This window comes from Phyllobates terribilis, unplaced genomic scaffold (assembly GCF_046119375.1).
Source record: "Phyllobates terribilis strain yellow unplaced genomic scaffold, ASM4611937v1 Scaffold_2__4_contigs__length_985480577, whole genome shotgun sequence".
NCBI lineage: Eukaryota > Metazoa > Chordata > Amphibia > Anura > Dendrobatidae > Phyllobates > Phyllobates terribilis.
The window spans coordinates 941,577,817-941,601,651 of record NW_027362762.1 but is presented as its reverse complement, the minus strand read 5'-3'; the positions used below and the strand labels follow the sequence as shown (position 1 = coordinate 941,601,651).

General features: G+C 47.0%; 1 long non-coding RNA gene across 1 annotated transcript in view; it reads right to left on the bottom strand.

Annotated features, from left to right (window-relative positions):
• Positions 1 to 19,975, bottom strand: part of LOC141253080 (uncharacterized) — a 101,871-nt gene extending 81,896 nt beyond the window's left edge. Inside the window, exons 1-2 of the long non-coding RNA XR_012314220.1 lie at positions 19,678 to 19,975; positions 19,132 to 19,211 (exon numbers count right to left, since the gene is read on the bottom strand). This is a non-coding gene — a long non-coding RNA (uncharacterized lncRNA). The remainder of the gene's footprint in view (positions 1 to 19,131; positions 19,212 to 19,677) is intronic.
• Positions 19,976 to 23,835: the final 3,860 nt, after the last annotated feature.

Sequence of the window (23,835 nt, the reverse complement as noted above, 5' to 3'; positions counted from 1 at the left end):
GGCGGAGCTCGTGTATGAGAGATCTGAGGGAGGAGCTCATGTATGAAAGATCTGAGGGAGGAGCTCATGTATGAGAGATCTGAGGGTGGAGCTCATGTATGAGAGATCTGAGGGAGGAGCTCATGTATGAAAGATCTGAGGGAGGAGCTCGTGTATGAGAGATCTGAGGGAGGAGCTCATGTATGAGAGATCTGAGGGAGGAGCTCATGTATGAGAGATCTGAGGGTGGAGCTCATGTATGAGAGATCTGAGGGAGGAGCTCATGTATGAGAGATCTGAGGGCGGAGCTCATGTATGAAAGATCTGAGGGAGGAGCTCATGTATGAAATATCTGAAGGCGGAGCTCATGTATGAAAGATCTGAGGGCGGAGCTCATGTATAAGAGATCTGAGGGAGGAGCTCATGTATGAAAGATCTGAGGGAGGAGCTCATGTATGAGAGATCTGAGGGAGGAGCTCATGTATGAAAGATCTGAGGGTGGAGCTCATGTATGAAAGATCTGAGGGTGGAGCTCATGTATGAGAGATCTGAGGGAGGAGCTCATGTATGAAAGATCTGAGGGAGGAGCTCATGTATGAGAGATCTGAGGGAGGAGCTCATGTATGAAAGATCTGAGGGCGGAGCTCATGGATCAGAGATCTGAGGGAGGAGCTCATGTATGAGAGATCTGAGGGAGGAGCTCATGTATGAAATATCTGAGGGCGGAGTTCATCTATGAGAGATCTGAGGGAGGAGCTCATGTATGAAAGATCTAAGGGAGGAGCTCATGTATGAGAGATCTGAGGAAGGAGCTCATGTATGAAAGATCTGAGGGTGGAGCTCATGTATGAAAGATCTGAGGGTGGAGCTCATGTATGAGAGATCTGAGGGAGGAGCTCATGTATGAGAGATCTGTGGGCGGAGCTCATGTATGAAAGATCTGAGGGAGGAGCTCATGTATGAGAGATCTGAGGGAAGAGCTCATGTATGAGAGATGTGAGGGAGGAGCTCATGTATGAGAGATCTGAGGGAGGAGCTCATGTATGAGAGATCTGAGGGAGGAGCTCATGTATGAAAGATCTGAGGGAGGAGCTCATGTATGAGAGATCTGAGGGAGGAGCTCATGTATGAGAGATCTGTGGGCGGAGCTCATGTGTGAAAGATCTGAGGGAGGAGCTCATGTATGAGAGATCTGAGGGAGGAGCTCATGTATGAGAGATCTGAGGGAGGAGCTCATGTATGAGAGATCTGAGGGAGGAGCTCATGTATGAGAGATCTGTGGGAGGAGCTCATGTATGAGAGATCTGAGGGAGGAGCTCATGTATGAGAGATCTGAGGGAGGAGCTCATGTATGAGAGATCTGAGGGAGGAGCTAATGTATGACAGATCTGAGGGAGGAGCTCATGTATGAGAGATCTGAGGACGGAGCTTATGTATGAGAGATCTGAGGACGGAGCTTATGTATGAGAGATCTGAGGACGTAGCTCATGTATGAGAGATCTGAGGGCGGAGCTCATGTATGAGAGATCTGAGGACGTAGCTCATGTATGAAAGATCTGAGGGTGGAGCTCATGTATGAGAGATCTGAGGACGTAGCTCATGTATGAAATATATGAGGGTGGAGCTCATGTATGAGAGATCTGAGGACTGAGCTTATGTATGAGAGATCTGAGGGTGGAGCTCATGTATGAGAGATCTGAAGGCGGAGCTCATGTATGAGCTCATTTATGAGAGATCTGAGGGCGGAGACCATGTATGAGAAATCTGAGGGAGTTGCTTATATATGAGAGATCTGAGGGAGGAGCTCATGTATGAAAGATCTGAGGGAGGAGCTCATGTATGAGAGATCTGAGGGAGGAGCTCATGTATGAAAGATCTGAGGGCGGAGCTCAAGGATCAGAGATCTGAGGGAGGAGCTCATGTATGAGAGATCTGAGGGTGGACCTCATCTATGAGAGATCTGAGGGAGGAGCTCATGTATGAAAGATCTGAGGGAGGAGCTGATGTATGAGAGATCTGAGGGAGGAGCTCATGTATGAAAGATCTAAGGGTGGAGCTCATGTATGAAAGATCTGAGGGTGGAGCTCATGTATGAGAGATCTGAGGGAGGAGCTCATGTATGAGAGATCTGTGGGCAGAGCTCATGTATGAAAGATCTGAGGGAGGAGCTCATGTATGAGAAATCTGAGGGAAGAGCTCATGTATGAGAGATGCGAGGGAGGAGCTCATGTATGAAAGATCTGAGGGAGGAGCTCATGTATGAGAGATCTGTGGGCGGAGCTCATGTATGAAAGATCTGAGGGAGGAGCTCATGTATGAGAGATCTGAGGGAGGAGCTCATGTATGAGAGATCTGTGGGCGGAGCTCATGTATGAAAGATCTGAGGGAGGAGCTCATGTATGAGAGATCTGAGGGAGGAGCTTATGTATGAGAGATCTGTGGGAGGAGCTCATGTATGAGAGATCTGAGGGAGGAGCTCATGTATGAGAGATCTGAGGGAGGAGCTCATGTATGAGAGATCTGAGGGAGGAGCTCATGTATGAGAGATCTGAGGGCGGAGCTAATGTATGACAGATCTGAGGGAGGAGCTCATGTATGAGAGATCTGAGGACGGAGCTTATGTATGAGAGATCTGAGGACGGAGCTTATGTATGAGAGATCTGAGGACGTAGCTTATGTATGAGAGATCTGAGGGCGGAGCTCATGTATGAGAGATCTGAGGACGTAGCTCATGTATGAAAGATCTGAGGGTGGAGCTCATGTATGAGAGATCTGAGGACGTAGCTCATGTATGAAAGATCTGAGGGTGGAGCTCATGTATGAGAGATCTGAGGGCGGAGCTCATGTATGAGAGATCTGAGGGAGGAGCTCATGTATGAGAGATCTGAGGGAGGAGCTCATGTACGAGAGATCTGAGGGAGGAGCTCATGTATGAGAGATCTGAGGGCGGAGACCATGTATGAGAAATCTGAGGGAGTTGCTTATATATGAGAGATCTGAGGGCGGAGCTCATGTATGAGAGATCTGAGGGAGGAGCTCATGTATGAGAGATCTGAGGGCGGAGACCATGTATGAGAGATCTGAGGGAGGAGCTCATGTATGAGAGATCTGAGGACGGAGGCCATTTATGACAGATCTGAGGGCGGAGTTCGTGTATGCGAGATCTGAGGACGGAGCTCATGTATGAGAGATCTTAGGACGTAGCTCATGTATGAGAGATCTGAGGGCGAAGCTCATGGATCAGAGATCTGAGGGCAGAGCTCATGTATGAGAGATCTGAGGACGTAGCTCATGTATGAGAGATCTGAGGGCGGAGCTCATGTATGAGAGATCTGAGGACGGAGCTCATGTATGAGAGATCTGAGGACGTAGCTCATGTATGAGAGATCTGAGGGTGGAGCTCATGCATGAGAGATCTGAGGGCGGAGACCATGTATGAGAGATCTGAGGGTGGAGCTCATGTATGAAAGATCTGAGGACGTAGCTCATGTATGAGAGATCTGAGGGAGGAGCTCATGTATGAGAGATCTGAGGAAGGAGCTCATGTATGAGAGATCTGAGGGTGGAGCTCATGTATGAGAGATCTGAGGGAGGAGCTCATGTATGAGAGATCTGAGGGTGGAGCACATGTATGAGAGTTCTGAGGGTGGAGCTCATGTATGAAAGATCTGAGGGCGGAGACCATGTATGAGAGATCTGAGGGAGGAGCTCATGTATGCGAGATCTGAGGGAGGAGCTCATGTATGTGTAGCACCCCGAGGGCTCGGCTGCTACAGGGGTATTGCACCTCAAACCAGAGGTGTGATATTCCACTCCCGGGTAAGGATGGAGTGTGGACCAGGACTCGGTAGGCTGCATGCACCACACACACCCCATTTCCGAGAGACAGCTCAACTGTGCTCCCACTAGACAGAAGTGCAGGCACGACAGCATCTGTCCCTGGCTGGAGTGGGGAGGGGAAAGTACACCCAGTGGTGTAGGAGCAGATAGGGGTGGGTCTCTGGGCATAGGTAGGAGCCCATTGGTTGCTAGTCAGCTGGGCTCACACATAGAGGGAGGTATATAAGGTGGGCACCATCTTAGGTCAGTTGGTACAGTTCAGTGAGAGAAGGAGTTCAGCCAGAGAGGGCTGACAGGGAGCTGTGGCTCAGTCTGGGCCCAGCTCCAGAGGCAGGCTTGGAGTGGAGACCAGAAACAGCAGAAAGAGAGAGGAGAAGGAACGGAAAGGAAAGTAAGAAAGGAACTGGAACAGAGGAGAAAGGAAGCAAGGAACACAGAGAAAGGCCCAGAGACACGAGGACAGAAGGAACCCCATATGCCCAGGAGATACAGGGTGAAGGGTTGGCAGAACAGGGTACCGGAACCCAAATTGGTGGAGGCAACAGATTCCTCAGCCAAAGACCGGAGGTTGTTACCACATCTTGGTGCGACCCCTCACTACATCCACCAGGAAAGCATACCACATAGGGTCAGGGAAACCGGAGATAGGTTTCGCCAAGAGAAGGCCCGAGGGAGCTGGACAAAGGTGGGTCACTGGTGGGGACGGCCAGAGAAAGGAAAGGAAGGGAGCCCTGTGCCACGCTCTGGAATTGCCTGGGAGTTGGTCGAGTCCCTTGCCTGGTGAACGCAGCACGGCTCAGGCGGTCCCTCATGTGCACAAGTGACCACAATAACTACTGTGAGTAAAGCATTGGAAACTGCAATTGCAAGTCTCTGTGTTTCATTGCCGCACCAGCACCATTACTACTGGGATGCTCACACCATCACTCCCATCATCTTCCACAATAGCTGCCCTGAGGCATTACTTCTCCCGTGGGGAGTTATCCCATACTCGGCTGCGCAAACAACATCAGCCTCAGCGGTCTGCAGCGCAGCGGCGGTCCCCACTGACCGCAATCCACGGGTGGCGTAGTCGGACATTGTTATTACTTAAGACTGCCACTGGTTTGACCTCCCTGGGCACGGACCGGGTCGCCGCCACACGGAGACTACAACCCCCAGCATCTTACAGAAGGCCCGGCTCCGGGTATCCCCTGCGCAGCACAGGCCCAGGGGGCGCGTCATATGCGAGATCTGAGGGCGGAGTTCGTGTATGAGAGATCTGAGGGTGGAGCTCATGTATCAGAGATGTGAGGGAGGAGCTCATGTATGAGAGATCTGAGGGAGGATCTCATGTTTCAGAGATCTGAGGGTGGAGCACATGTATGAGAGATCTGAGGGTGGAGCTCATGTATGAAAGATCTGAGGGCGGAGACCATGTATGAGAGATCTGTGGGTGGAGCTCATGTATGCGAGATCTGAGGGAGGAGCTCATGTCTGAGAGATCTGAGGGTGGAGCTCATGTATGAGAGATCTGAGGGTGGAGCTCATGTATGAGAGATCTGAGGGCGGAGCTCGTGTATGAGAGATCTGAGGGCAGAGTTCATGTATGAGAGAACTGAGGGAGGAGCTCGTGTATGAGAGATCTGAGGGCGGAGCTCGTGTATGAGAGATCTGAGGGCAGAGTTCATGTATGAGAGATCTGAGGGCGGAGACCATGTATGAGAGATCTGAGGGCGGAGTTCGTGTATGAGAGATCTGAGGGCGGAGCTCGTGTATGGGAGATCTGAGGGTGGAGCTCATGTATGAGAGATCTGAGGGCGGAGTTCGTGTATGAGAGATCTGAGGGTGGAGCTCATGTATGAGAGATCTGAGGGAGGAGCTCATGTATGAGAGATCTGAGGGCGGAGTTCGTGTATGAGAGATCTGAGGGCGGAGTTCGTGTATGAGAGATCTGAGGGAGGAGCTCGTATAGGAGAGATCTGAGAGTGGAGTTCGTGTATGAGAGATCTGAGGGTGGAGCTCATGTATGAGAGATCTGAGGGAGGAGCTCATGTATGAGAGATCTGAGGGAGGAGCTCATGTATGAGAGATCTGAGGGTGGAGCACATGTATGAGAGATCTGAGGGAGGAGCTCATGTATGAAAGATCTGAGGGCGGAGACCATGTATGAGAGATCTGTGGGCGGAGCTCATGTATGCGAGATCTGAGGGAGGAGCTCATGTATGAGAGATCTGAGGGTGGAGCTCATGTATGAGAGATCTGAGGGTGGAGCTCATGTATGAAAGATCTGAGGGCGGAGCTCGTGTATGAGAGATCTGAGGGCAGAGTTCATGTATGAGAGATCTGAGGGAGGAGCTCGTGTATGAGAGATCTGAAGGTGGAGCTCATGTATGAGAGATCTGAGGGCAGAGTTCATGTATGAGAGATCTGAGGGAGGAGCTCGTGTATGAGAGATCTGAGGGCGGAGCTCATGTATGAGAGATCTGAGGGCAGAGTTCATGTATGACAGATCTGAGGGCGGAGACCATGTATGAGAGATCTGAGGGCGGAGTTCGTGTATGAGAGATCTGAGGGCGGAGCTCGTGTATGAGAGATCTGAGGGCGGAGACCATGTATGAGAGATCTGAGGGCGGAGTTCATGTATGAGAGATCTGAGGGTGGAGCTCATGTATGAGAGATGTGAGGGAGGAGCTCATGTATGAGAGATCTGAGGGCAGAGTTCGTGTATGAGAGATCTGAGGGCGGAGTTCGTGTATGAGAGATATGAGGGCGGAGCTCGTGTATGAGAGATCTGAGGGTGGAGCTCATGTATGAGAGATCTGAGGGCGGAGCTCGTGTATGAGAGATCTGAGGGTGGAGCTCATGTATGAGAGATCTGAGGGAGGAGCTCATGTATGAGAGATCTGAGGGAGGAGCTCATGTATGAGAGATCTGAGGGTGGAGCTCATGTATGAGAGATCTGAGGGTGGAGCTCATGTATGAGAGATCTGAGGGAGGAGCTCATGTATGAGAGATCTGAGGGCAGAGTTCATGTATGAGAGATCTGAGGGAGGAGCTCGTGTATGAGAGATCTGAAGGTGGAGCTCAAGTATGAGAGATCTGAGGGTGGAGCTCATGTATGAGAGATCTGAGGGAGGAGCTCAGGTATGAGAGATCTGAGGGAGGAGCTCATGTATGAGAGATCTGAGGGCGGAGTTCGTGTATGAGAGATCTGAAGGTGGAGCTCAAGTATGAGAGATCTGAGGGAGGAGCTCATGTATGAGAGATCTGAGGGCAGAGTTCATGTATGAGAGATCTGAGGGAGGAGCTCGTGTATGAGAGATCTGAAGGTGGAGCTCAAGTATGAGAGATCTGAGGGTGGAGCTCATGTATGAGAGATCTGAGGGAGGAGCTCATGTATGAGAGATCTGAGGGCAGAGTTCATGTATGAGAGATCTGAGGGCGGAGTTCGTGTATGAGAGATCTGAGGGCGGAGCTCGTGTATGAGAGATCTGAGGGTGGAGCTCATGTATGAGAGATCTGAGGGAGGAGTTCATGTATGAGAGATCTGAGGGAGGAGCTCGTATAGGAGAGATCTGAGAGTGGAGTTCGTGTATGAGAGATCTGAGGGTGGAGCTCATGTATGAGAGATCTGAGGGAGGAGCTCATGTATGAGAGATCTGAGGGCAGAGTTCATGTATGAGAGATCTGAGGGAGGAGCTCGTGTATGAGAGATCTGAAGGTGGAGCTCAAGTATGAGAGATCTGAGGGCAGAGTTCATGTATGAGAGATCTGAGGGAGGAGCTCGTGTATGAGAGATCTGAGGGCGGAGCTCGTGTATGAGAGATCTGAGGGCAGAGTTCATGTATGAGAGATCTGAGGGATGAGACCATGTATGAGAGATCTGAGGGCGGAGTTTGTGTATGAGAGATCTGAGGGCGGAGCTCGTGTATGAGAGATCTGAGGGCGGAGACCATGTATGAGAGATCTGAGGGCGGAGTTCGTGTATGAGAGATCTGAGGGTGGAGCTCATGTATGAGAGATCTGAGGGAGGAGCTCATGTATGAGAGATCTGAGGGCGGAGTTCGTGTATGAGAGATCTGAGGGCGGAGTTCGTGTATGAGAGATCTGAGGGCGGAGTTCGTGTATGAGAGATCTGAGGGAGGAGCTCGTATAGGAGAGATCTGAGAGTGGAGCTCATGTATGAGAGATCTGAGGGCGGAGTTCGTGTATGAGAGATCTGAGGGCGGAGCTCGTGTATGAGAGATCTGAGGGTGGAGCTCATGTATGAGAGATCTGAGGGCGGAGCTCGTGTATGAGAGATCTGAGTGCGGAGCTCATGTATGAGAGATCTGAGGGAGGAGCTCATGTATGAAAGATCTGAGGGAGGAGCTCATGTATGAGAGGTCTGAGGGTGGAGCTCATGTATGAGAGGTCTGAGGGTGGAGCTCATGTATGAGAGATCTGAGGGAGGAGCTCATGTATGAGAGATCTGAGGGCGGAGTTCGTGTATGAGAGATCTGAGGGCGGAGTTCGTGTATGAGAAATCTGAGGGAGGAGCTCGTATAGGAGAGATCTGAGAGTGGAGCTCATGTATGAGAGATCTGAGGGTGGAGCTCGTGTATGAGAGATCTGAGGGTGGAGCTCATGTATGAGAGATCTGAAGGAGGAGCTCATGTATGAGAGATCTGAGGGAGGAGCTCATGTATGAGAGATCTGAGGGCAGAGTTCGTGTATGAGAGATCTGAGGGCGGAGTTCGTGCATGAGAGATCTGAGGGTGGAGCTCATGTATGAGAGATCTGAGGGTGGAGCTCATGTATGAGAGATCTGAGGGAGGAGCTCATGTATGAGAGATCTGAGGGCGGAGCTCATGTATGAGAGATCTGAGGGCGGAGTTCGTGTATGAGAGATCTGAGGGCGGAGCTCGTGTATGAGAGATCTGAGGGTGGAGCTCATGTATGAGAGATCTGAGGGAGGAGCTCATGTATGAGAGATCTGAGGGAGGAGCTCATGTATGAGAGATCTGAGGGTGGAGTTTGTGTATGAGAGATCTGAGGGCGGAGTTCGTGTATGAGAGATCTGAGGGCGGAGTTCGTGTATGAGAGATCTGAGGGAGGAGCTCGTATAGGAGAGATCTGAGAGTGGAGCTCATGTATGAGAGATCTGAGGGCGGAGTTCGTGTATGAGAGATCTGAGGGCGGAGCTCGTGTATGAGAGATCTGAGGGTGGAGCTCATGTATGAGAGATCTGAGGGCGGAGTTCGTGTATGAGAGATCTGAGGGCGGAGCTCGTGTATGAGAGATCTGAGGGTGGAGCTCATGTATGAGAGATCTGAGGGAGGAGCTCATGTATGAGAGATCTGAGGGAGGAGCTCATGTATGAGAGATCTGAGGGCGGAGTTCGTGTATGAGAGATCTGAGGGCGGAGTTCGTGCATGAGAGATCTGAGGGAGGAGCTCGTATAGGAGAGATCTGAGAGTGGAGCTCATGTATGAGAGATCTGAGGGCGGAGTTCGTGTATGAGAGATCTGAGGGCGGAGCTCGTGTATGAGAGATCTGAGGGTGGAGCTCATGTATGAGAGATCTGAGGGAGGAGCTCATGTATGAGAGATCTGAGGGCGGAGCTCATGTATGAGAGATCTGAGGGCGGAGTTCGTGTATGAGAGATCTGAGGGCGGAGCTCGTGTATGAGAGATCTGAGGGTGGAGCTCATGTATGAGAGATCTGAGGGAGGAGCTCATGTATGAGAGATCTGAGGGAGGAGCTCATGTATGAGAGATCTGAGGGTGGAGTTTGTGTATGAGAGATCTGAGGGCGGAGTTCGTGTATGAGAGATCTGAGGGCGGAGTTCGTGTATGAGAGATCTGAGGGAGGAGCTCGTATAGGAGAGATCTGAGAGTGGAGCTCATGTATGAGAGATCTGAGGGCGGAGTTCGTGTATGAGAGATCTGAGGGCGGAGCTCGTGTATGAGAGATCTGAGGGTGGAGCTCATGTATGAGAGATCTGAGGGCGGAGTTCGTGTATGAGAGATCTGAGGGCGGAGCTCATGTATGAGAGGTCTGAGGGAGGAGTTTTTGTATGAGAGATCTGATGGCGGAGCCTATATATGAAATAACTGAGGATGGAGCTTACATATATATGATACAGGAGGATTTGAGAGTGGAGCTTTTGTATAAAAGATTTAGGGATGAATCATATGTATGAGGCTTTTCCATGCCTCTCCTCATTTCCCCAGTCAGTTAGCAGGGAATCTTCTGTATCATACAGCGCTCTCATTCATTCCTCCTGACATCTTCCCGCCTCCTCATTATTAGCCCGCGTCGCTATCTACAGAATTACATTCCCTAAAATGACAATCTCCAAAATTATTAGTGCAGAAACGCTGCACAGGCCGTAATAATGGAGATAATAATCGTAATCCCGCTCTTCGCCAGTGCTGCTCCTAATAATGTGCAGCCATTAAAGAATCGCTTCATAGTTTTATAGGCATCATGTAAAATCGCGTCCTGATGTGAACCCAGAGCTGCACATACAGATCTGATAATGAGAACATGCAGTTACCTCCCCTAGTCACCATGGCTGCGGCATTGGAAATATCTATACAGATACAATTCCCATTTACTCTGCACATATTTATCAATTTTGTGGTAATCCCGTTCACAATATATTATTTTATTATTAGCAGCGCTCATTTTTTTCTAATAAACAGCTCAGAATCCCCTGCAAAGTCTTAGAGATAAATTATAAAATCCTAGCTACCTACAGCCACCACTAGGGGGAGCTCACAGTAACTTGTGATATATAATATACTGACTCATAACACAATACAGTGAGCTCCCCCTAGTGGTGGCTTCAGGTGGCTAGGATTTTAGCATTGATCTCGATGACCTTGTGAAAGAATTGGAGCCCTGTATAAAAAAAAAAACACCAGTTCTGACCATGATAAATTTATATTATGAAATGAATGACATTTGCAAGGTCAATATTTATTGTCTTAATATATGGATATTTATGAAGATCAAAGCTCATTTTTTGACACAGAGCTCCAAATCCACAAGAAAATCATAGATTTAAATGATAAATTCTGTTTGCATGCAGCAACCACAAGAGGGAGCCCACTGTATACTGTGCTGTTATTTATGGTCACGTATAAACAGTATGCAGTAAGCTCCTGAGCTCCCCCTAGTGGTGACTGCAGGTAACCAGAATTTTTGTAGTTTTCTATTTTTCAATACAGGAAATTTGGAGTTTTTTACATGCAAAAATGAGCTCCAACCGCTATAAAGATCGTCATAGAGAAAAATTAAAATCCATAAGACATCTCCAGGGAGGGATTCATGTCCTCCTCACACTGAACACATAGGGAAGAGAGAAAACTAATTATACTGTAACTGAGGAAGATAAAACTAATTAAAAAAGGGAAGTTAGGAATGGGCTGACAGCTCCTTTGAAGCAGTGGCCCCCTACAGTGGCCAGGTAATTAGAACAGGAAAATTATTCTGGAAACCAGATACCAAAACGGGGATTCATTTAAACAGAGGTAACTCTTGTTGTCTTCAAAGGATGTTTCTGACAGTGTTCCAGACTTTGTGTTCAAATATGAGTATTGTTTTTTTGTATTGATCTGATATTTATGGGATATAAATTTTCAGCGTCGTGGCGAAGGGACAGACGTGACACATTCAGTCACATCACCGTGGGGCCACTAGAACCCCCTCCAACTTAATAACGGTCCAATAGATGATGCAAACCAGGCCATATTTGAAATAAGACGTGAATATCTACCTCCTGGAACCTTCAGCGGCGAAGATATCCTGTAAATTTGGGATATCATAAAATTCTAACAGATCCAGCACATCCCACAATCCGCCCCCACATGAGCTCATCAAGGGGAGGTATGTGGGTGTAACTTTAAGCTAATAAAAAGAAGTATTTGGGGCCAGGTCATTTGTCAGTCCTTGGAAGACATAGTTCACTGTGGGTTCTGTCCATTTTCCCAGTGCTTCCCTCCACTAAGGTCTGAGCCATTTTCGTGACATCAGGTTTAGTAATTTTCTTTCGTTATTCCTTTTTATTACATGTGATTGTATATATCGTATTGTTTTGTTCCCATTTTGTATAATCTTTGTATATTTTTTATAAACACTGTCTGTCTTTCTGGATTAAATATATGAAATTTAATAGCTCTGTTCTTCTTGCTCTGTAAACTGCACCCCTGAAGCCATGCGCTACCTGTGTCCAATCGGCCTGTATAAACGATTGGGGGTGGCAGCTAGTAGTTCTTTTTTATTACTGCCAGTGACCGTACGAGGGGTATATATGTATATATACATGTATTCCATGTGTTGAAATTGGAGGTGTATATACCATACGCTCACTCTTGGTTTCCCAATAACCGGCCTTGTAGTGGAAGCAGCCGCGGTCTTGTCCGTCACTCGTCAGCCAATTGCGTAATTGTCCTGGCAATTGGAGGCAGCGGAGTTGCGCTCCCTTGACAACAGGTGGCTGAGGTGGGATCTGTGAGATCCCTCCGGTGTCATCTGTGACAAAGTGGTAACAGTGGTGGGATCTGCGTGACCCCCCCGTGTATAGGTGACATAGATATATTAAGAAAGGTAACCTGAGTACATTTTGGATCTATTTCGATGTAAAAACTAAAACTGTGTGCTGTATATGTAGCAAACGCAGCTCCGCTATATCTGATTAAGATTTAATATAGTAAATAATAACGCTATGTGACACTAATATAAAGTATTCATAGACGGGGACTTAAGAGTGAAGCCAGGACATTAATCAAGTGACACGTCCTCATCATAGCGGGAGACGTGGACTATTAATGTCTGATATTATGCAGGTACATTAATCAGAAGGAGGCAGCGGAGCTCGTTATTATCATCCTGACATTCGGGTCGTTATAACGTCGCCTGTTAATATGCATCCGACATATGCTCCACTATCAGACGCCAATCCGGTTACACTGGTTCGTTGAGGGAATAAGCCTTGTATCCATGTCATGACGTCTCATTCCACTATTTGCAAACAGATGTTGTAATTTGGAAAAAATTTTGGGATTCTTAAAGGCGACCTATCACCAGGTCAAAAGTGACCAGTTTTTGCCCTTATCTTATTCCCGCTGCTTCCCTAAATACTCCACTTTTTGTTGTTTTTAAATCCGCCAGACGGTTCCAGAGATATGGGTCTTTTTATTTAGTGATAATCTACATAGTCTTCATCAAGGGGGCGTGGCTCACATGGTAATTATTCAAAGCAGCCTGAAGACACGCCCCCAGAGGATCCTGTAATCCACACCCCCTTGCAGACACCATAAAAAAAGCTCTAAACAAAAAGGCCCATATCTCTGGAACTGTAAGTTGGATTTAAAAGAAACAAACAGCAAAATATTCAGGGGAGTAGCGAGAATAAAATAAGAGCAGCATCTGAAAATTTTTGACCTGGTGACAGGTCCTCTTTTAAGGGGTTTTTCCAGTGCTGAAGTATTAATAGATCGGTGAGATACCCCCTAAATCAGCTAAAATCCAACACGGCGGTGGACGGACCTAAAAGCGTCATGATAATTACTGGGTGCTCCTCATACGGTCCATATGGATGGAGTTTTAGGGGGTTAAATGGACAAGATCTAAGTGTTCTCTAATCTGGGCCAGAGCAAAAAGCAGCACCTGCAATCTGACCGGTGGCTACTGGCAACAACGCAATGAGGCAGCTTTATTTATTTTTTTTGTATTTGTTGCCCATAGCAACCAATCGCAGCACAGCTTTTATTTTACCAGAGCTGTTTAAACAATGAAAGCTGTGCTCTGATTGGTGGCTGTGGTCAAGAAAACCAGCTTTTATAAATGAGGCCTAATATCCTTCCTCTACACAGGACCAGTTTGTGACCCATCCCAATCCCCAGTATGATATCTTTTCCGTGTCTTCAATCATTTCTAATAATCTTTCTTCTCTCGGTTCTTCAACCGAGGAACCAATCACAGCGCAGCTTTCATTTTACCAGAGCTGCTTAAACAATGAAAGCTGGCATCTGATTGGCTTCTGTCGGAAACGAAAACTACATATCAGGCCTAATATCTTTTCTCTACAAAAAATACTAGACACAAGACCGATCTGTGACTCGTCCCCATCCCCAGCATGATAACTTTTTTGTGTCCTCCATCTTTTAATTCTACAATTCATTCTCCTGGTTCCTCTAGTTTTCCAGCACTTGTACCCAACTAAAGAGGTGGGGGTCCCTTACCAATCCTGAGAATGAAGGGGAGGCCGTGCTACTCCAGGGCTGTAAACTCTTCGATCTCAAGAAGCCGGACGTCCACCGATCATAAAGAGATGGCATATCATTGCCCATCAAATGGGAATACCCCTTTAATTCTTTCTAATATCTTCATTATAAAATATTTTGCAATTAGGGCCCCATTAGATGTGGAATACACCTTTATACATCTTCATTCAGCACTGACCTTCACTAGGTCTTGTATGATCTCAGCCCAAACCGCCCACTGGAGGAGAAAGTTACAACAAAACTTCTTTACAAACTTTCCTTAAAGGAGGTTTCACCCAAAACTAAAAATTTCCCATATATTAGTAAATGAAAAGTACTGAAATGTAGGCCTGGTGTCATAATTTCTTCAAGAGATTCATATTGATTGTTGTCACTATTGAATTAACTTCACAGAAACTGACAATAATTGGGTATTCTGTTCCATTAAAATCAACGTAATAGTTTATTGGTTTATTATTTCAAATCGGTGACTGCACTTCCTGTTACTTTTTCAAAATGGCCGACACAAGAAAAAACAAAAATGCTAATAGCTCTGTAAATAAATGAAACTTAATGACCAAACTTTGGTCATCGCCCTAACTTCTGATTTACTGGTATATAACCATATTTACAATATTGGGTGGAAATTTCCTTTAAGCGGGTTATTCGGTTAAAAACTCCAGACATTTTATCAACGTATGGTCAAAAGGAACCCTTTAAAAATTAGGGAAGGTATAAAGCATTCCTAGTTAAAGAACGCTTTGTAAATATAGCAACCACGCTGGTACCTGCTAGGCTAGCCTTCACATTCCTTCTTGTAGGCCATCATCTCCCCAAAAATCATGGATGAAGCTCCTAAATTCACATATAACATATGGATACATGAACCACGATTGGGGTCCGATGCCATGGAGATGATTCTGACCTTACTCAACCACAACATCCCATCACGTTGCGACCCACCATGCCAGTGACAACTTCCATTATGTTCTGAGGTACTGGGGGAAGTCATCTTTATGCTTATACTACTCATGCGGTCACCCTTGGATGGGGGATTCCTTTCATTTTCTACCTAAAAAGGACCTGTCAACAGATAAAAAGTGTCCATTTTTTGCACTTATTTTATTCTCTCTGCTCCACAGAGTGTTCTGGTTCTTGTATTTTTTAAAACCAACATACGGGTCCAAAGATTTGGGCCTCTTTATTTGTACTACTTTTCATGGACCTTCCAGGGGGCGTGGCTCACGTGGTAATTATAAGCCTAAAGACACGCCCCAGAGGATCCTGTGAGCCACGCCCCCTTTGTATAATAATAACTGGCACTAAATAAAAGAGTCACATATCTCTGGAACCATATAGGGGATTTAAAAAATACAAAAAGTGAAATATTCAGGGGAGCAATAGGAATAAAATAAGAGCAAAATCTGGACTCTTTTGACAGGTTATGGTATGTGGAGTCAAGATAGAAAGGTCCCTCTTTCTGGATCCTCATTGGCAGCAGCAAGTGCTTAATTTCCCTTCAGCACCTCCACTGGTGAAAAGGAGTATTACAATGGATTATGCATGTAAATCATGCATGGAAATATGGGTTCCTCTAGTGAGAAAGACACTCTAAAGCAGCAATCCCAACCTGTGGCTGTCAGGGTATGCTGGGAGTTGTAGTTTTGCAACAGCCGATGAGCCACATGTCACAGCTATAACATGTCTTTTTCTTTGGAGGATTCAGCATATCCGTAAATTATATAGGCAGCCTGTTGATATTATTAATAAGGATGTAATGCCTTATTATGTTATGGGGAGATTAACACTTGCTGATGGTTTCCACCCAAAAAATTAGAATTGGTCACTGAAGGTGCTGGTATTGTGCTCGGCTTGTTATGGAGGAACACCTTACTGTCAAAACAATTTTTTTTTTGCCATTTTTGACCCCTTAATGGCACCAGGCGGAGATCTGAGGCACCTTTGGGCAGTAGGGTCATTTTGGAGGTGGAGGTTGCCTTTTAGAGACAGTAGAATTGATTCTCCATGAGACGTGTTGGATGGTGATGCATCAGCGAGCTCCTCACAGATCAATTCAGCAGACAGGTGATAAAAATCGACAAAAACGGAGCACTGATCTCAGCACAAACCGGCGGCGGGTGCTAATGAGGACACCATAACTACCTATAAAACTTTTTGTTTGGACGGGTAAAGTCTTCATACATCATCCTGTCATCGGTTGTTTAGTCAAGAAAAGCTGAAAAAAAAAAATCCAGGAGGGAGCGCAACGGGGGCTGATTGATCGCTCCGGTATGGAAATGACATTCAAGGCTCGTGAAAAACTCAGACATTAATTGAAATTTATGGAAATCGCTGGAATTGATTTGAATAGAGAAATTTCTACATTCAAAACATAATTTGGATGGGAAATCCGGGAAAGGTAAAAGGTGGAGGATAAAGGTCACTGCCGGGGGGGGGGGGGGGCGACGGGAGAGAGGAAGCCACATTCACTGCCCCACCCATAATGTCCTGTGATCACTGCAGGAGAAGCGATCCTGTGATCGAGGAAGACGTCTGCAGAAATCAGCGAGCGCAACTGGGGGTATTCCACGTGTCATTATCCTGTGCCCCATTTGTCAGAGCCCTGTCCCCCCAATTATCAGCATTATTGTCCTGTACCAAAGGTGCCAGTGTCATTATCCTGTACCCCGAGTGTCAGCGTCATTATCCTGTCCCCCGAATGTCAGTGTCATTATCCTGTACCCCGAGTGTCAGTGTCATTATCCTGTACCCCAAGTGTCAGCATCATTATCCTGTACCCCGAGTGTCAATGTCATTATCCTTGACCCCGAGTGTCATTGTCATTATCCTGTACCCCGAGTGTCAGTGTCATTATCCTGTACCCCAAGTGTCAGCGTCATTATCCTGTACCCCGAGTTTCAGCGTCATTATCCTGTACCCCAAGTGTCAGCGTCATTATCCTGTACCCCGAGTGTCAGCGTCATTATCCTGTACCCCGAGTGTCAGTGTCATTATCCTGTACCCCAAGTGCCAGTGTCATTGTCCTGTACCCCAAGACCCCAAGTGTCAGTGTCATTATCCTGTTCCCCAAGTGTCAATGTCAGTATCCTGGACCCCGAGTGCCAGTGTCATTAGCCTGTACCCCGAGTGTCAGCATCATTATCCTCTACCCCGAGTGTCAGAGTCATTATCCTGTACCCCGAGTGTCAGCATCATTATCCTCTACCCCGAGTGTCAGTGTCATTGTCCTGTACCTCAAGTGTCAGCATAATTTTTCTGGACCCCAAGTGTCAGTGTCATTATCCTGTACCCCGAGTATCAGTGTCATTATCCTGTACCTCAAGTGTCAGCATCATTATCCTGTACCCCAAGTGTCAGTGTCATTATCCTGTACCCCAAGACCCCAAGTGTCCGTGTCATTATCCTGTACCCCGAGTCTCAGTGTCATTATCCTGTACCCCGAGTGTCAGTGTCATTATCCTGTACCCCGAGTGTCAGCGTCATCATCCTGTACCCCGACGGTCAGTGTCATTGTCCTGTACCCCAAGTCCCCAAGTGTCAGCATCATTTTCCTGTACCCCCAGTGTCATTGTCATTATCCTGTACCCCGAGTGTCAGCATCATTATCCTGTACCCTGAGAGTCAGTGTCATTATCCTGTACCCCGAGTGTCATCGTCATTATTCTGTACCCCAAAACGCCAACTGTCAGTGTCATTATCCTGTACCCCGAGTGTCAGTGTCATTATCCTCTACCCCAAGATCCCAAGTGTCAGTGTCATTATCCTGTACCCCGAGTGTCAGTGTCATTATCCTCTACCCCAAGATCCCAAGTGTCAGTGTCATTATCCTGTACCCCGAGTGTCAGTGTCATTATCCTCTACCCCAAGATCCCAAGTGTCAGTGTCATTATCCTGTACCTCGAGTGTCAGTGTCATTATCCTGTACCCCAAGACCCCAAGTGTCAGTGTCATTATCCTGTACCCTGAGTGCCAGCATCATTATCCTGTACCCCGAGTGTCAGTGTCATTATCCTGTACCCCAAGATCCCAAGTGTCAGTGTCATTATCCTGTACCCCGAGTGTCAGCGTCATTATCCTGTACCCTAAGACCCCAAGTGTCAGTGTCATTATCCTGTACCCTAAGACTCCAAGTGTCAGTGTCATTATTCTGTACCCCGAGTGTCAGTGCCATTATCCTGTACCCCGAGTGTCAGCATCATTATCCTGTACCCCGAATGTCAGCGTCATTATCCTGTAACCCGAGTGTCAGTGTCATTGTCCTGTACCCTGAGAGTCAGTGTCATTATCCTGTACCCCAAGTGCCAGTGCCATAACACTGTACCCAAAGTGTCAGAGTCCTGTCTAAAAATATCAGCATTATTGCCCTGTACCCTAAGACCCCAAGTGTCAGTGTCATTATCCTGTACCCTAAGACCCCAAGTGTCCGTGTCATTATCCTGTACCCCAAGTGTCAGCGTAATTATCATGTACCCCAAGTGTCAGTGTCATTATCCTGTACCCCGAGTGTCAGTGTCATTATCTTGTACCCTGAGTGTCAGCGTCATTTCCCTGGACCCCAAGTGTCAGCGTCATTATCCTGTACCCCAAGTGTGACTGCCATTATTCTGTACCCCAAATGTCAGTGTCATTGTCCTGTACCCTGAGTGTCAGCATAATTTCCCTGTACCCAAAGTGTCAGAGCCCTGTCTAAAAATATCAGCATTATTGCCCTGTACCAAAGGTGTCAGCCATTGGTTTCTACTCCAAGTATCAGTGTCATTGCTCTGTACCTCGAATGTCAGTGTCATTATTCTGTACCTCGAGTGTCAGTGCCATTGCTCTGTACCCCGAGTATCAGTGCCATTGTCTTGCACCCTCATGTCATCAGCACACACATCTATGACATGTCTGTGGGTTTCGGTTCCGCAGGTTTATCTCCAGATATTACTATTTTTTGTCTCCCACACATAAAGTTTCATCAAACCTGCAGACATTATTATTGGTGACATATATAATATCTGTATAATACGGCACCGTAACCCCAGAAGTGTAATTGCTACAGAAATAATGTCCTTACTCTCGGGTGGTCCCCGGGGGTCTTATCAAATATTCATGGCGTTCTCTCTGCATTTCATGCATCAATAGGAGACCTGTTACCTGTGAATGTAAATCAATAGTGATGAAATATTTAGGCGTGCCGCTGCCGCTACGCTCGGGGTCCCCACCTGGTGTTCCCGATATCACATACAGCGAGCAATGAGGGTCCATTCAGACGCAGATATCACTATGCAGCAAAGGCAAATGAGGTCTTCAACAAGTCCCAGCACATTTGGCTTAAAGAAGCCCGGCTCTAAGAGAGCGAACGCAAGCCATGAAAACAATTATCGAGTGATCCCACATCAGATGTAGCAGAGCTGAGTTTGTCATTTAGTACATAAATTGTTTACATAGGACTGCAGGTAAAATCGCCAAAGTTGAAAAGAACCGAAAACAGTAAAAAAAAAAAAAAAACCCGTTCGGCTCTGCTACATCTATAGCACAGGTGGCTTTTGTCACCTGCAGAAAAATGTTGCATTGCTGCAGATATTTAATAATGCAGAGGAGCCGGGTGGCGGCCACTTACCTCGCTCATGGTTGCTTCGAGATGACAGTCCTTAGGTCTCCAGCTGGTTTTTACACTGAAGGACGCGCGTCTCGAGCTGTTGTAATGTACTAAAGCTTTTTCTCTTAAAAGGGGCTACCCTGTGGCATCACTAGCCCAGCAAACCAATAAGAGTCCTGCAGCTGACAACCAGTTAGTTTTGGCTTTTTATTGCAAAGTCAAAGGAGACACCTAGTGGTGAAATATGGAATTGCATGATACAGCTGCAATGTGTAGAGCAGAGCTGGGGAAGAAGTGATTGTAGCATAGAAATAGCTGTGAAAATAGCTGCAATTGTATCCTGCAGGGGTAAAAAGGAAGCGCAAGGGGGTGGGCGCAGAGTGGAATGTCATATTTGCACCATCGCAGTGGGCTGAGTTATCTCTCTATATGCACGGCTCCTATATACAGTATAGCGTCACACGTACAGTGCGGTAATAAATGGCAGGTGGTGGACCTAGGTGCAGCTTCATCACCTCTAAGGCTGGATTCAGGCAAGCACACGGATGATTTATGATCTCTATGGTGTCTCCGTTTTTATTAGGGATGAACAAATCAAATTTTACCCCCCAAAAATTTGGATTCAACCGAGTCCAAATTTTTTTTTTTGCAACTGCCTTCTGGCACCATTTTGTTGGATCATAAAAGGACAGAAAGGGGTTAAAAACGTTATACTCACCCATACTACACCTGTTCGTTCCGGTCTTTACTGGACCATCTTCAACCTCTTCAGGCACCGCCATACTCGGCACCTTCGAGGCCCTGTGATGTCATAACTTTCTTCACTCATTGCAGGGCCTAATCAGCACAGGAGGCGCCAGAGATGGTGGCAGTGAAGGCCGGCCCAAAGGATACGAGACAAAGGCGAGACAAAGGCGCGGCAGGACAGGTGAGGGCTCCACAGACCCCAAAGCAAAATAATGCCCATCCGATACAAATCAGATTTCCTGGAGAAATTCAAGTGAATCTGCAAATTCAATTTTTTTGCTGATTTTTTTTGCAAAAAATGGCACCACATGTGACTTGGTAATGAATCTGGTATAGCGGTATTATTTACACACTATATCGCATTGTCATTAGATGACTAGATATTGGTATTACCGGAGCACTTTATGGTGGAATTTATTTGTGTGGCATCGGTATGTAGCTACTGTTCAGTTTATGATGGAAGCAAATGTTATTTGTGCACCTCCCTGTATGGAGCTTACAGGCATTGTAAGGGGCAATGTAAGGGTGAATTGTTTGTGGACACCTGGCAGCTATTAGTCGGGCTGCCGTGGACTGACTTTGTACAAGTGACTCTGCTCAGCTTCTCGCAGAGGTACCTTGGATTTCACACTTTAACCTCCTATACAGGGACATGGACTTTCAGCTGGGACCCCTGGGTTGCATCTACGGAGTAGCTGCTGGCTGGTGGACCGAGATGGCAGAGGATAATAAGAAGCTAAGTCAAAACCAGAGAGGGCAGGTACAGAACAAAATCGGGAAACAGGGACGATGTCGGGAGCAGAGCTGAGGTCAGAACCAGGAGGATGGAGCAGGTCCAGGGTCAGTAATAGGTATCAAATAAGTCAGAACAGGCAGCAGGGTAACACAGGAAGAAAAACTAGGGTCAGTAAAACTTATAACTGGCAACTCACATCAATATGGTGTGATACTGCCCGATAGGTCACAGCAGGGATCTAATACCTTCTGCAGATCTGCTGGCCAGCACACACACCCATTCTGCCTGACTAAGCACCACGACAGGTCCCAGCTACACCAGAAATTCTGTCTGGAAAGCATCTTTACTGCCCAGTACTCCTATCGGCCACAATTTCTCCTTCATGACCAATATCGCCCGTAGAATCATGTGAGCCTGGTGGCAGAAGCAGATGTCGCTGGAGCAGATCCAGGCACAATCATATACTGTACGACAGGAGGATGCCATATGGGAAGAGGCAGAAGGTACCGCAAAGGGCAGTATCCAAGGTAAGACTGGCAGTGCAGATGGTGGGGCCTACAGGAATACTTGCCAGCTCTCCAGTAGGCCCAAAGAAAATGGGAAGACCGAGATCTCTCAGAATCCTGACAGTATGGGTAAATCACATATGATGGGTACAAGCCTCGAAGAACTTCCAAAAAAACCAAGCTTCCACATAGGGTTCTTCCCATCATCACTAGGGGTTTCAACTGATTCAGAGAACGAGCCTCCAGAATGACCTGTTGGAATCTCATAGATGAGCATGCTCGGCCACCACTTCATTCCAAAGGGGCAGTTAAGGGCCACGTTCTTTGGATTTGTGACCTCCAGTAATCAGTAAATTTTCACAAAGTGAAGATGGAAATAAGCCTTCATGGGTTGTAAACGGGGCATGGATGGGCACGGCCCGGTGGAGGCATGGATGGATATGGAAAAAAAAAAAAAAACCACTCAACAATTTGGAAAAGCGGGCAACATCGCCTACAAACCCACCTTCCAACGAGAGACGAGTTATGGACCTCCAATCGAGGCTGGTAGCAGGTTATCCTCTACTTTACATTAAATGGCATCAGCACCCTGCCATGGGCAGCAGGACCGGTTCAGAAAAAGGCGAGGTGGTCACATGCCCTCTTGGTCCACTGCTGCTAATTACATTGCAGGAAAATTAATAGACCTGTAATAATACAGAACAGGTAATTCTGATATATACGAGTCAAAGCAGTAGAGAGAAGTGGCGTTATGAGTCACACGCTCCAAGGGCGACATAATGGAGAAACATGACCGTGAACCTTAAGCTTCTGAAAAGAAAGAGAAGTTTCAGCAAAATACCGAAGCTTTATAAGAAGGTCACAGGACGCCGGGTAATAAGATGATTCATAAACGGCAGCGGTGGCAGAAACATCCGTCACATCCGTGCTGGAAACATACATGAGAGCGGCACTGTAGGCACAACGGGCACTGCCACCTGAGAGGAAGAATTACTGGTCACACCATCATAACTGACCCAGCATCTTCTGTATGTACAGCTGGTATAACCTGGGCATCTCCTATATATAATTATATATGTACAGCTGGTATAACCTGGGCATCTCCTGTATATAATTATATATGTACAGCTAGTATAACCTGGGCATCTCCTATATATAATTATATATGTACAGCTGGTATAACCTGGGCATCTCCTGTATATAATTATATATGTACAGCTGGTATAACCTGGGCATCTCCTATATATAATTATATATGTACAGCTGGTATAACCTGGGCATCTCCTGTATATAATTATATGTGTACAGCTGGTATAACCTGGGCATCTCCTATATATAATTATATATGTACAGCTGGTATAACCTGGGCATCTCCTATATATAATTATATATGTACAGCTGGTATAACCTGGGCATCTCCTGTATATAATTATATGTGTACAGCTGATATAACCTGGGCATCTCCTATATATAATTATATATGTACAGCTGGTATAACCTGGGCATCTCCTATCTACTATATAATCGGCTTATCCCATCTGTCTGTCTGTCCAGGAAATCCTGCGTTACTGATTGGCCGCGGCCGGACCAATCAGCGACGCGGGATTTCCTGGACAGACAGACAGATGGGATAAGCCGATTTCAGAACAAGATGGCGGCCGTTAGCGGCTCATCTGCCGCACGGAGGTCAGCGGAGATGCTAGCCGGTCATCTCCCGGCTGCTCACAGCGGAAGTACCTGCACAGGCAGTGCCGCTCCCAGGTCCTCACTAACACGGTTATCTGACCGCGACCAATCAGCGATATTGGCGCGAAATTTAAAACACCGCTGTCCTGATTGGTCGCGGATTTGAAACAGGCTTCGCTGATTGGTTGCACCCGCCCGGCCCGGCTATTTGACCAAGAAGGAGAGTGATGGGGTGCTACGCCAGATGACCTGGCCTCCACAGTCACCAGACCTGAACCCAATCGAGATGGTTTGGGGTGAGCTGGACCGCAGAGTGAAGGCAAAAGGGCCAACAAGTGCTAAGCATCTCTGGGAACTCCTTCAAGATTGTTGGAAGACCATTTCCGGTGACTACCTCTTGAAGCTCATCAAGAGAATGCCAAGAGTGTGCAAAGCAGTCATTAAAGCAAAAGGTGGCTACTTTGAAGAACCTAGAATATAAGACATATTTTCAGTTGTTTCACA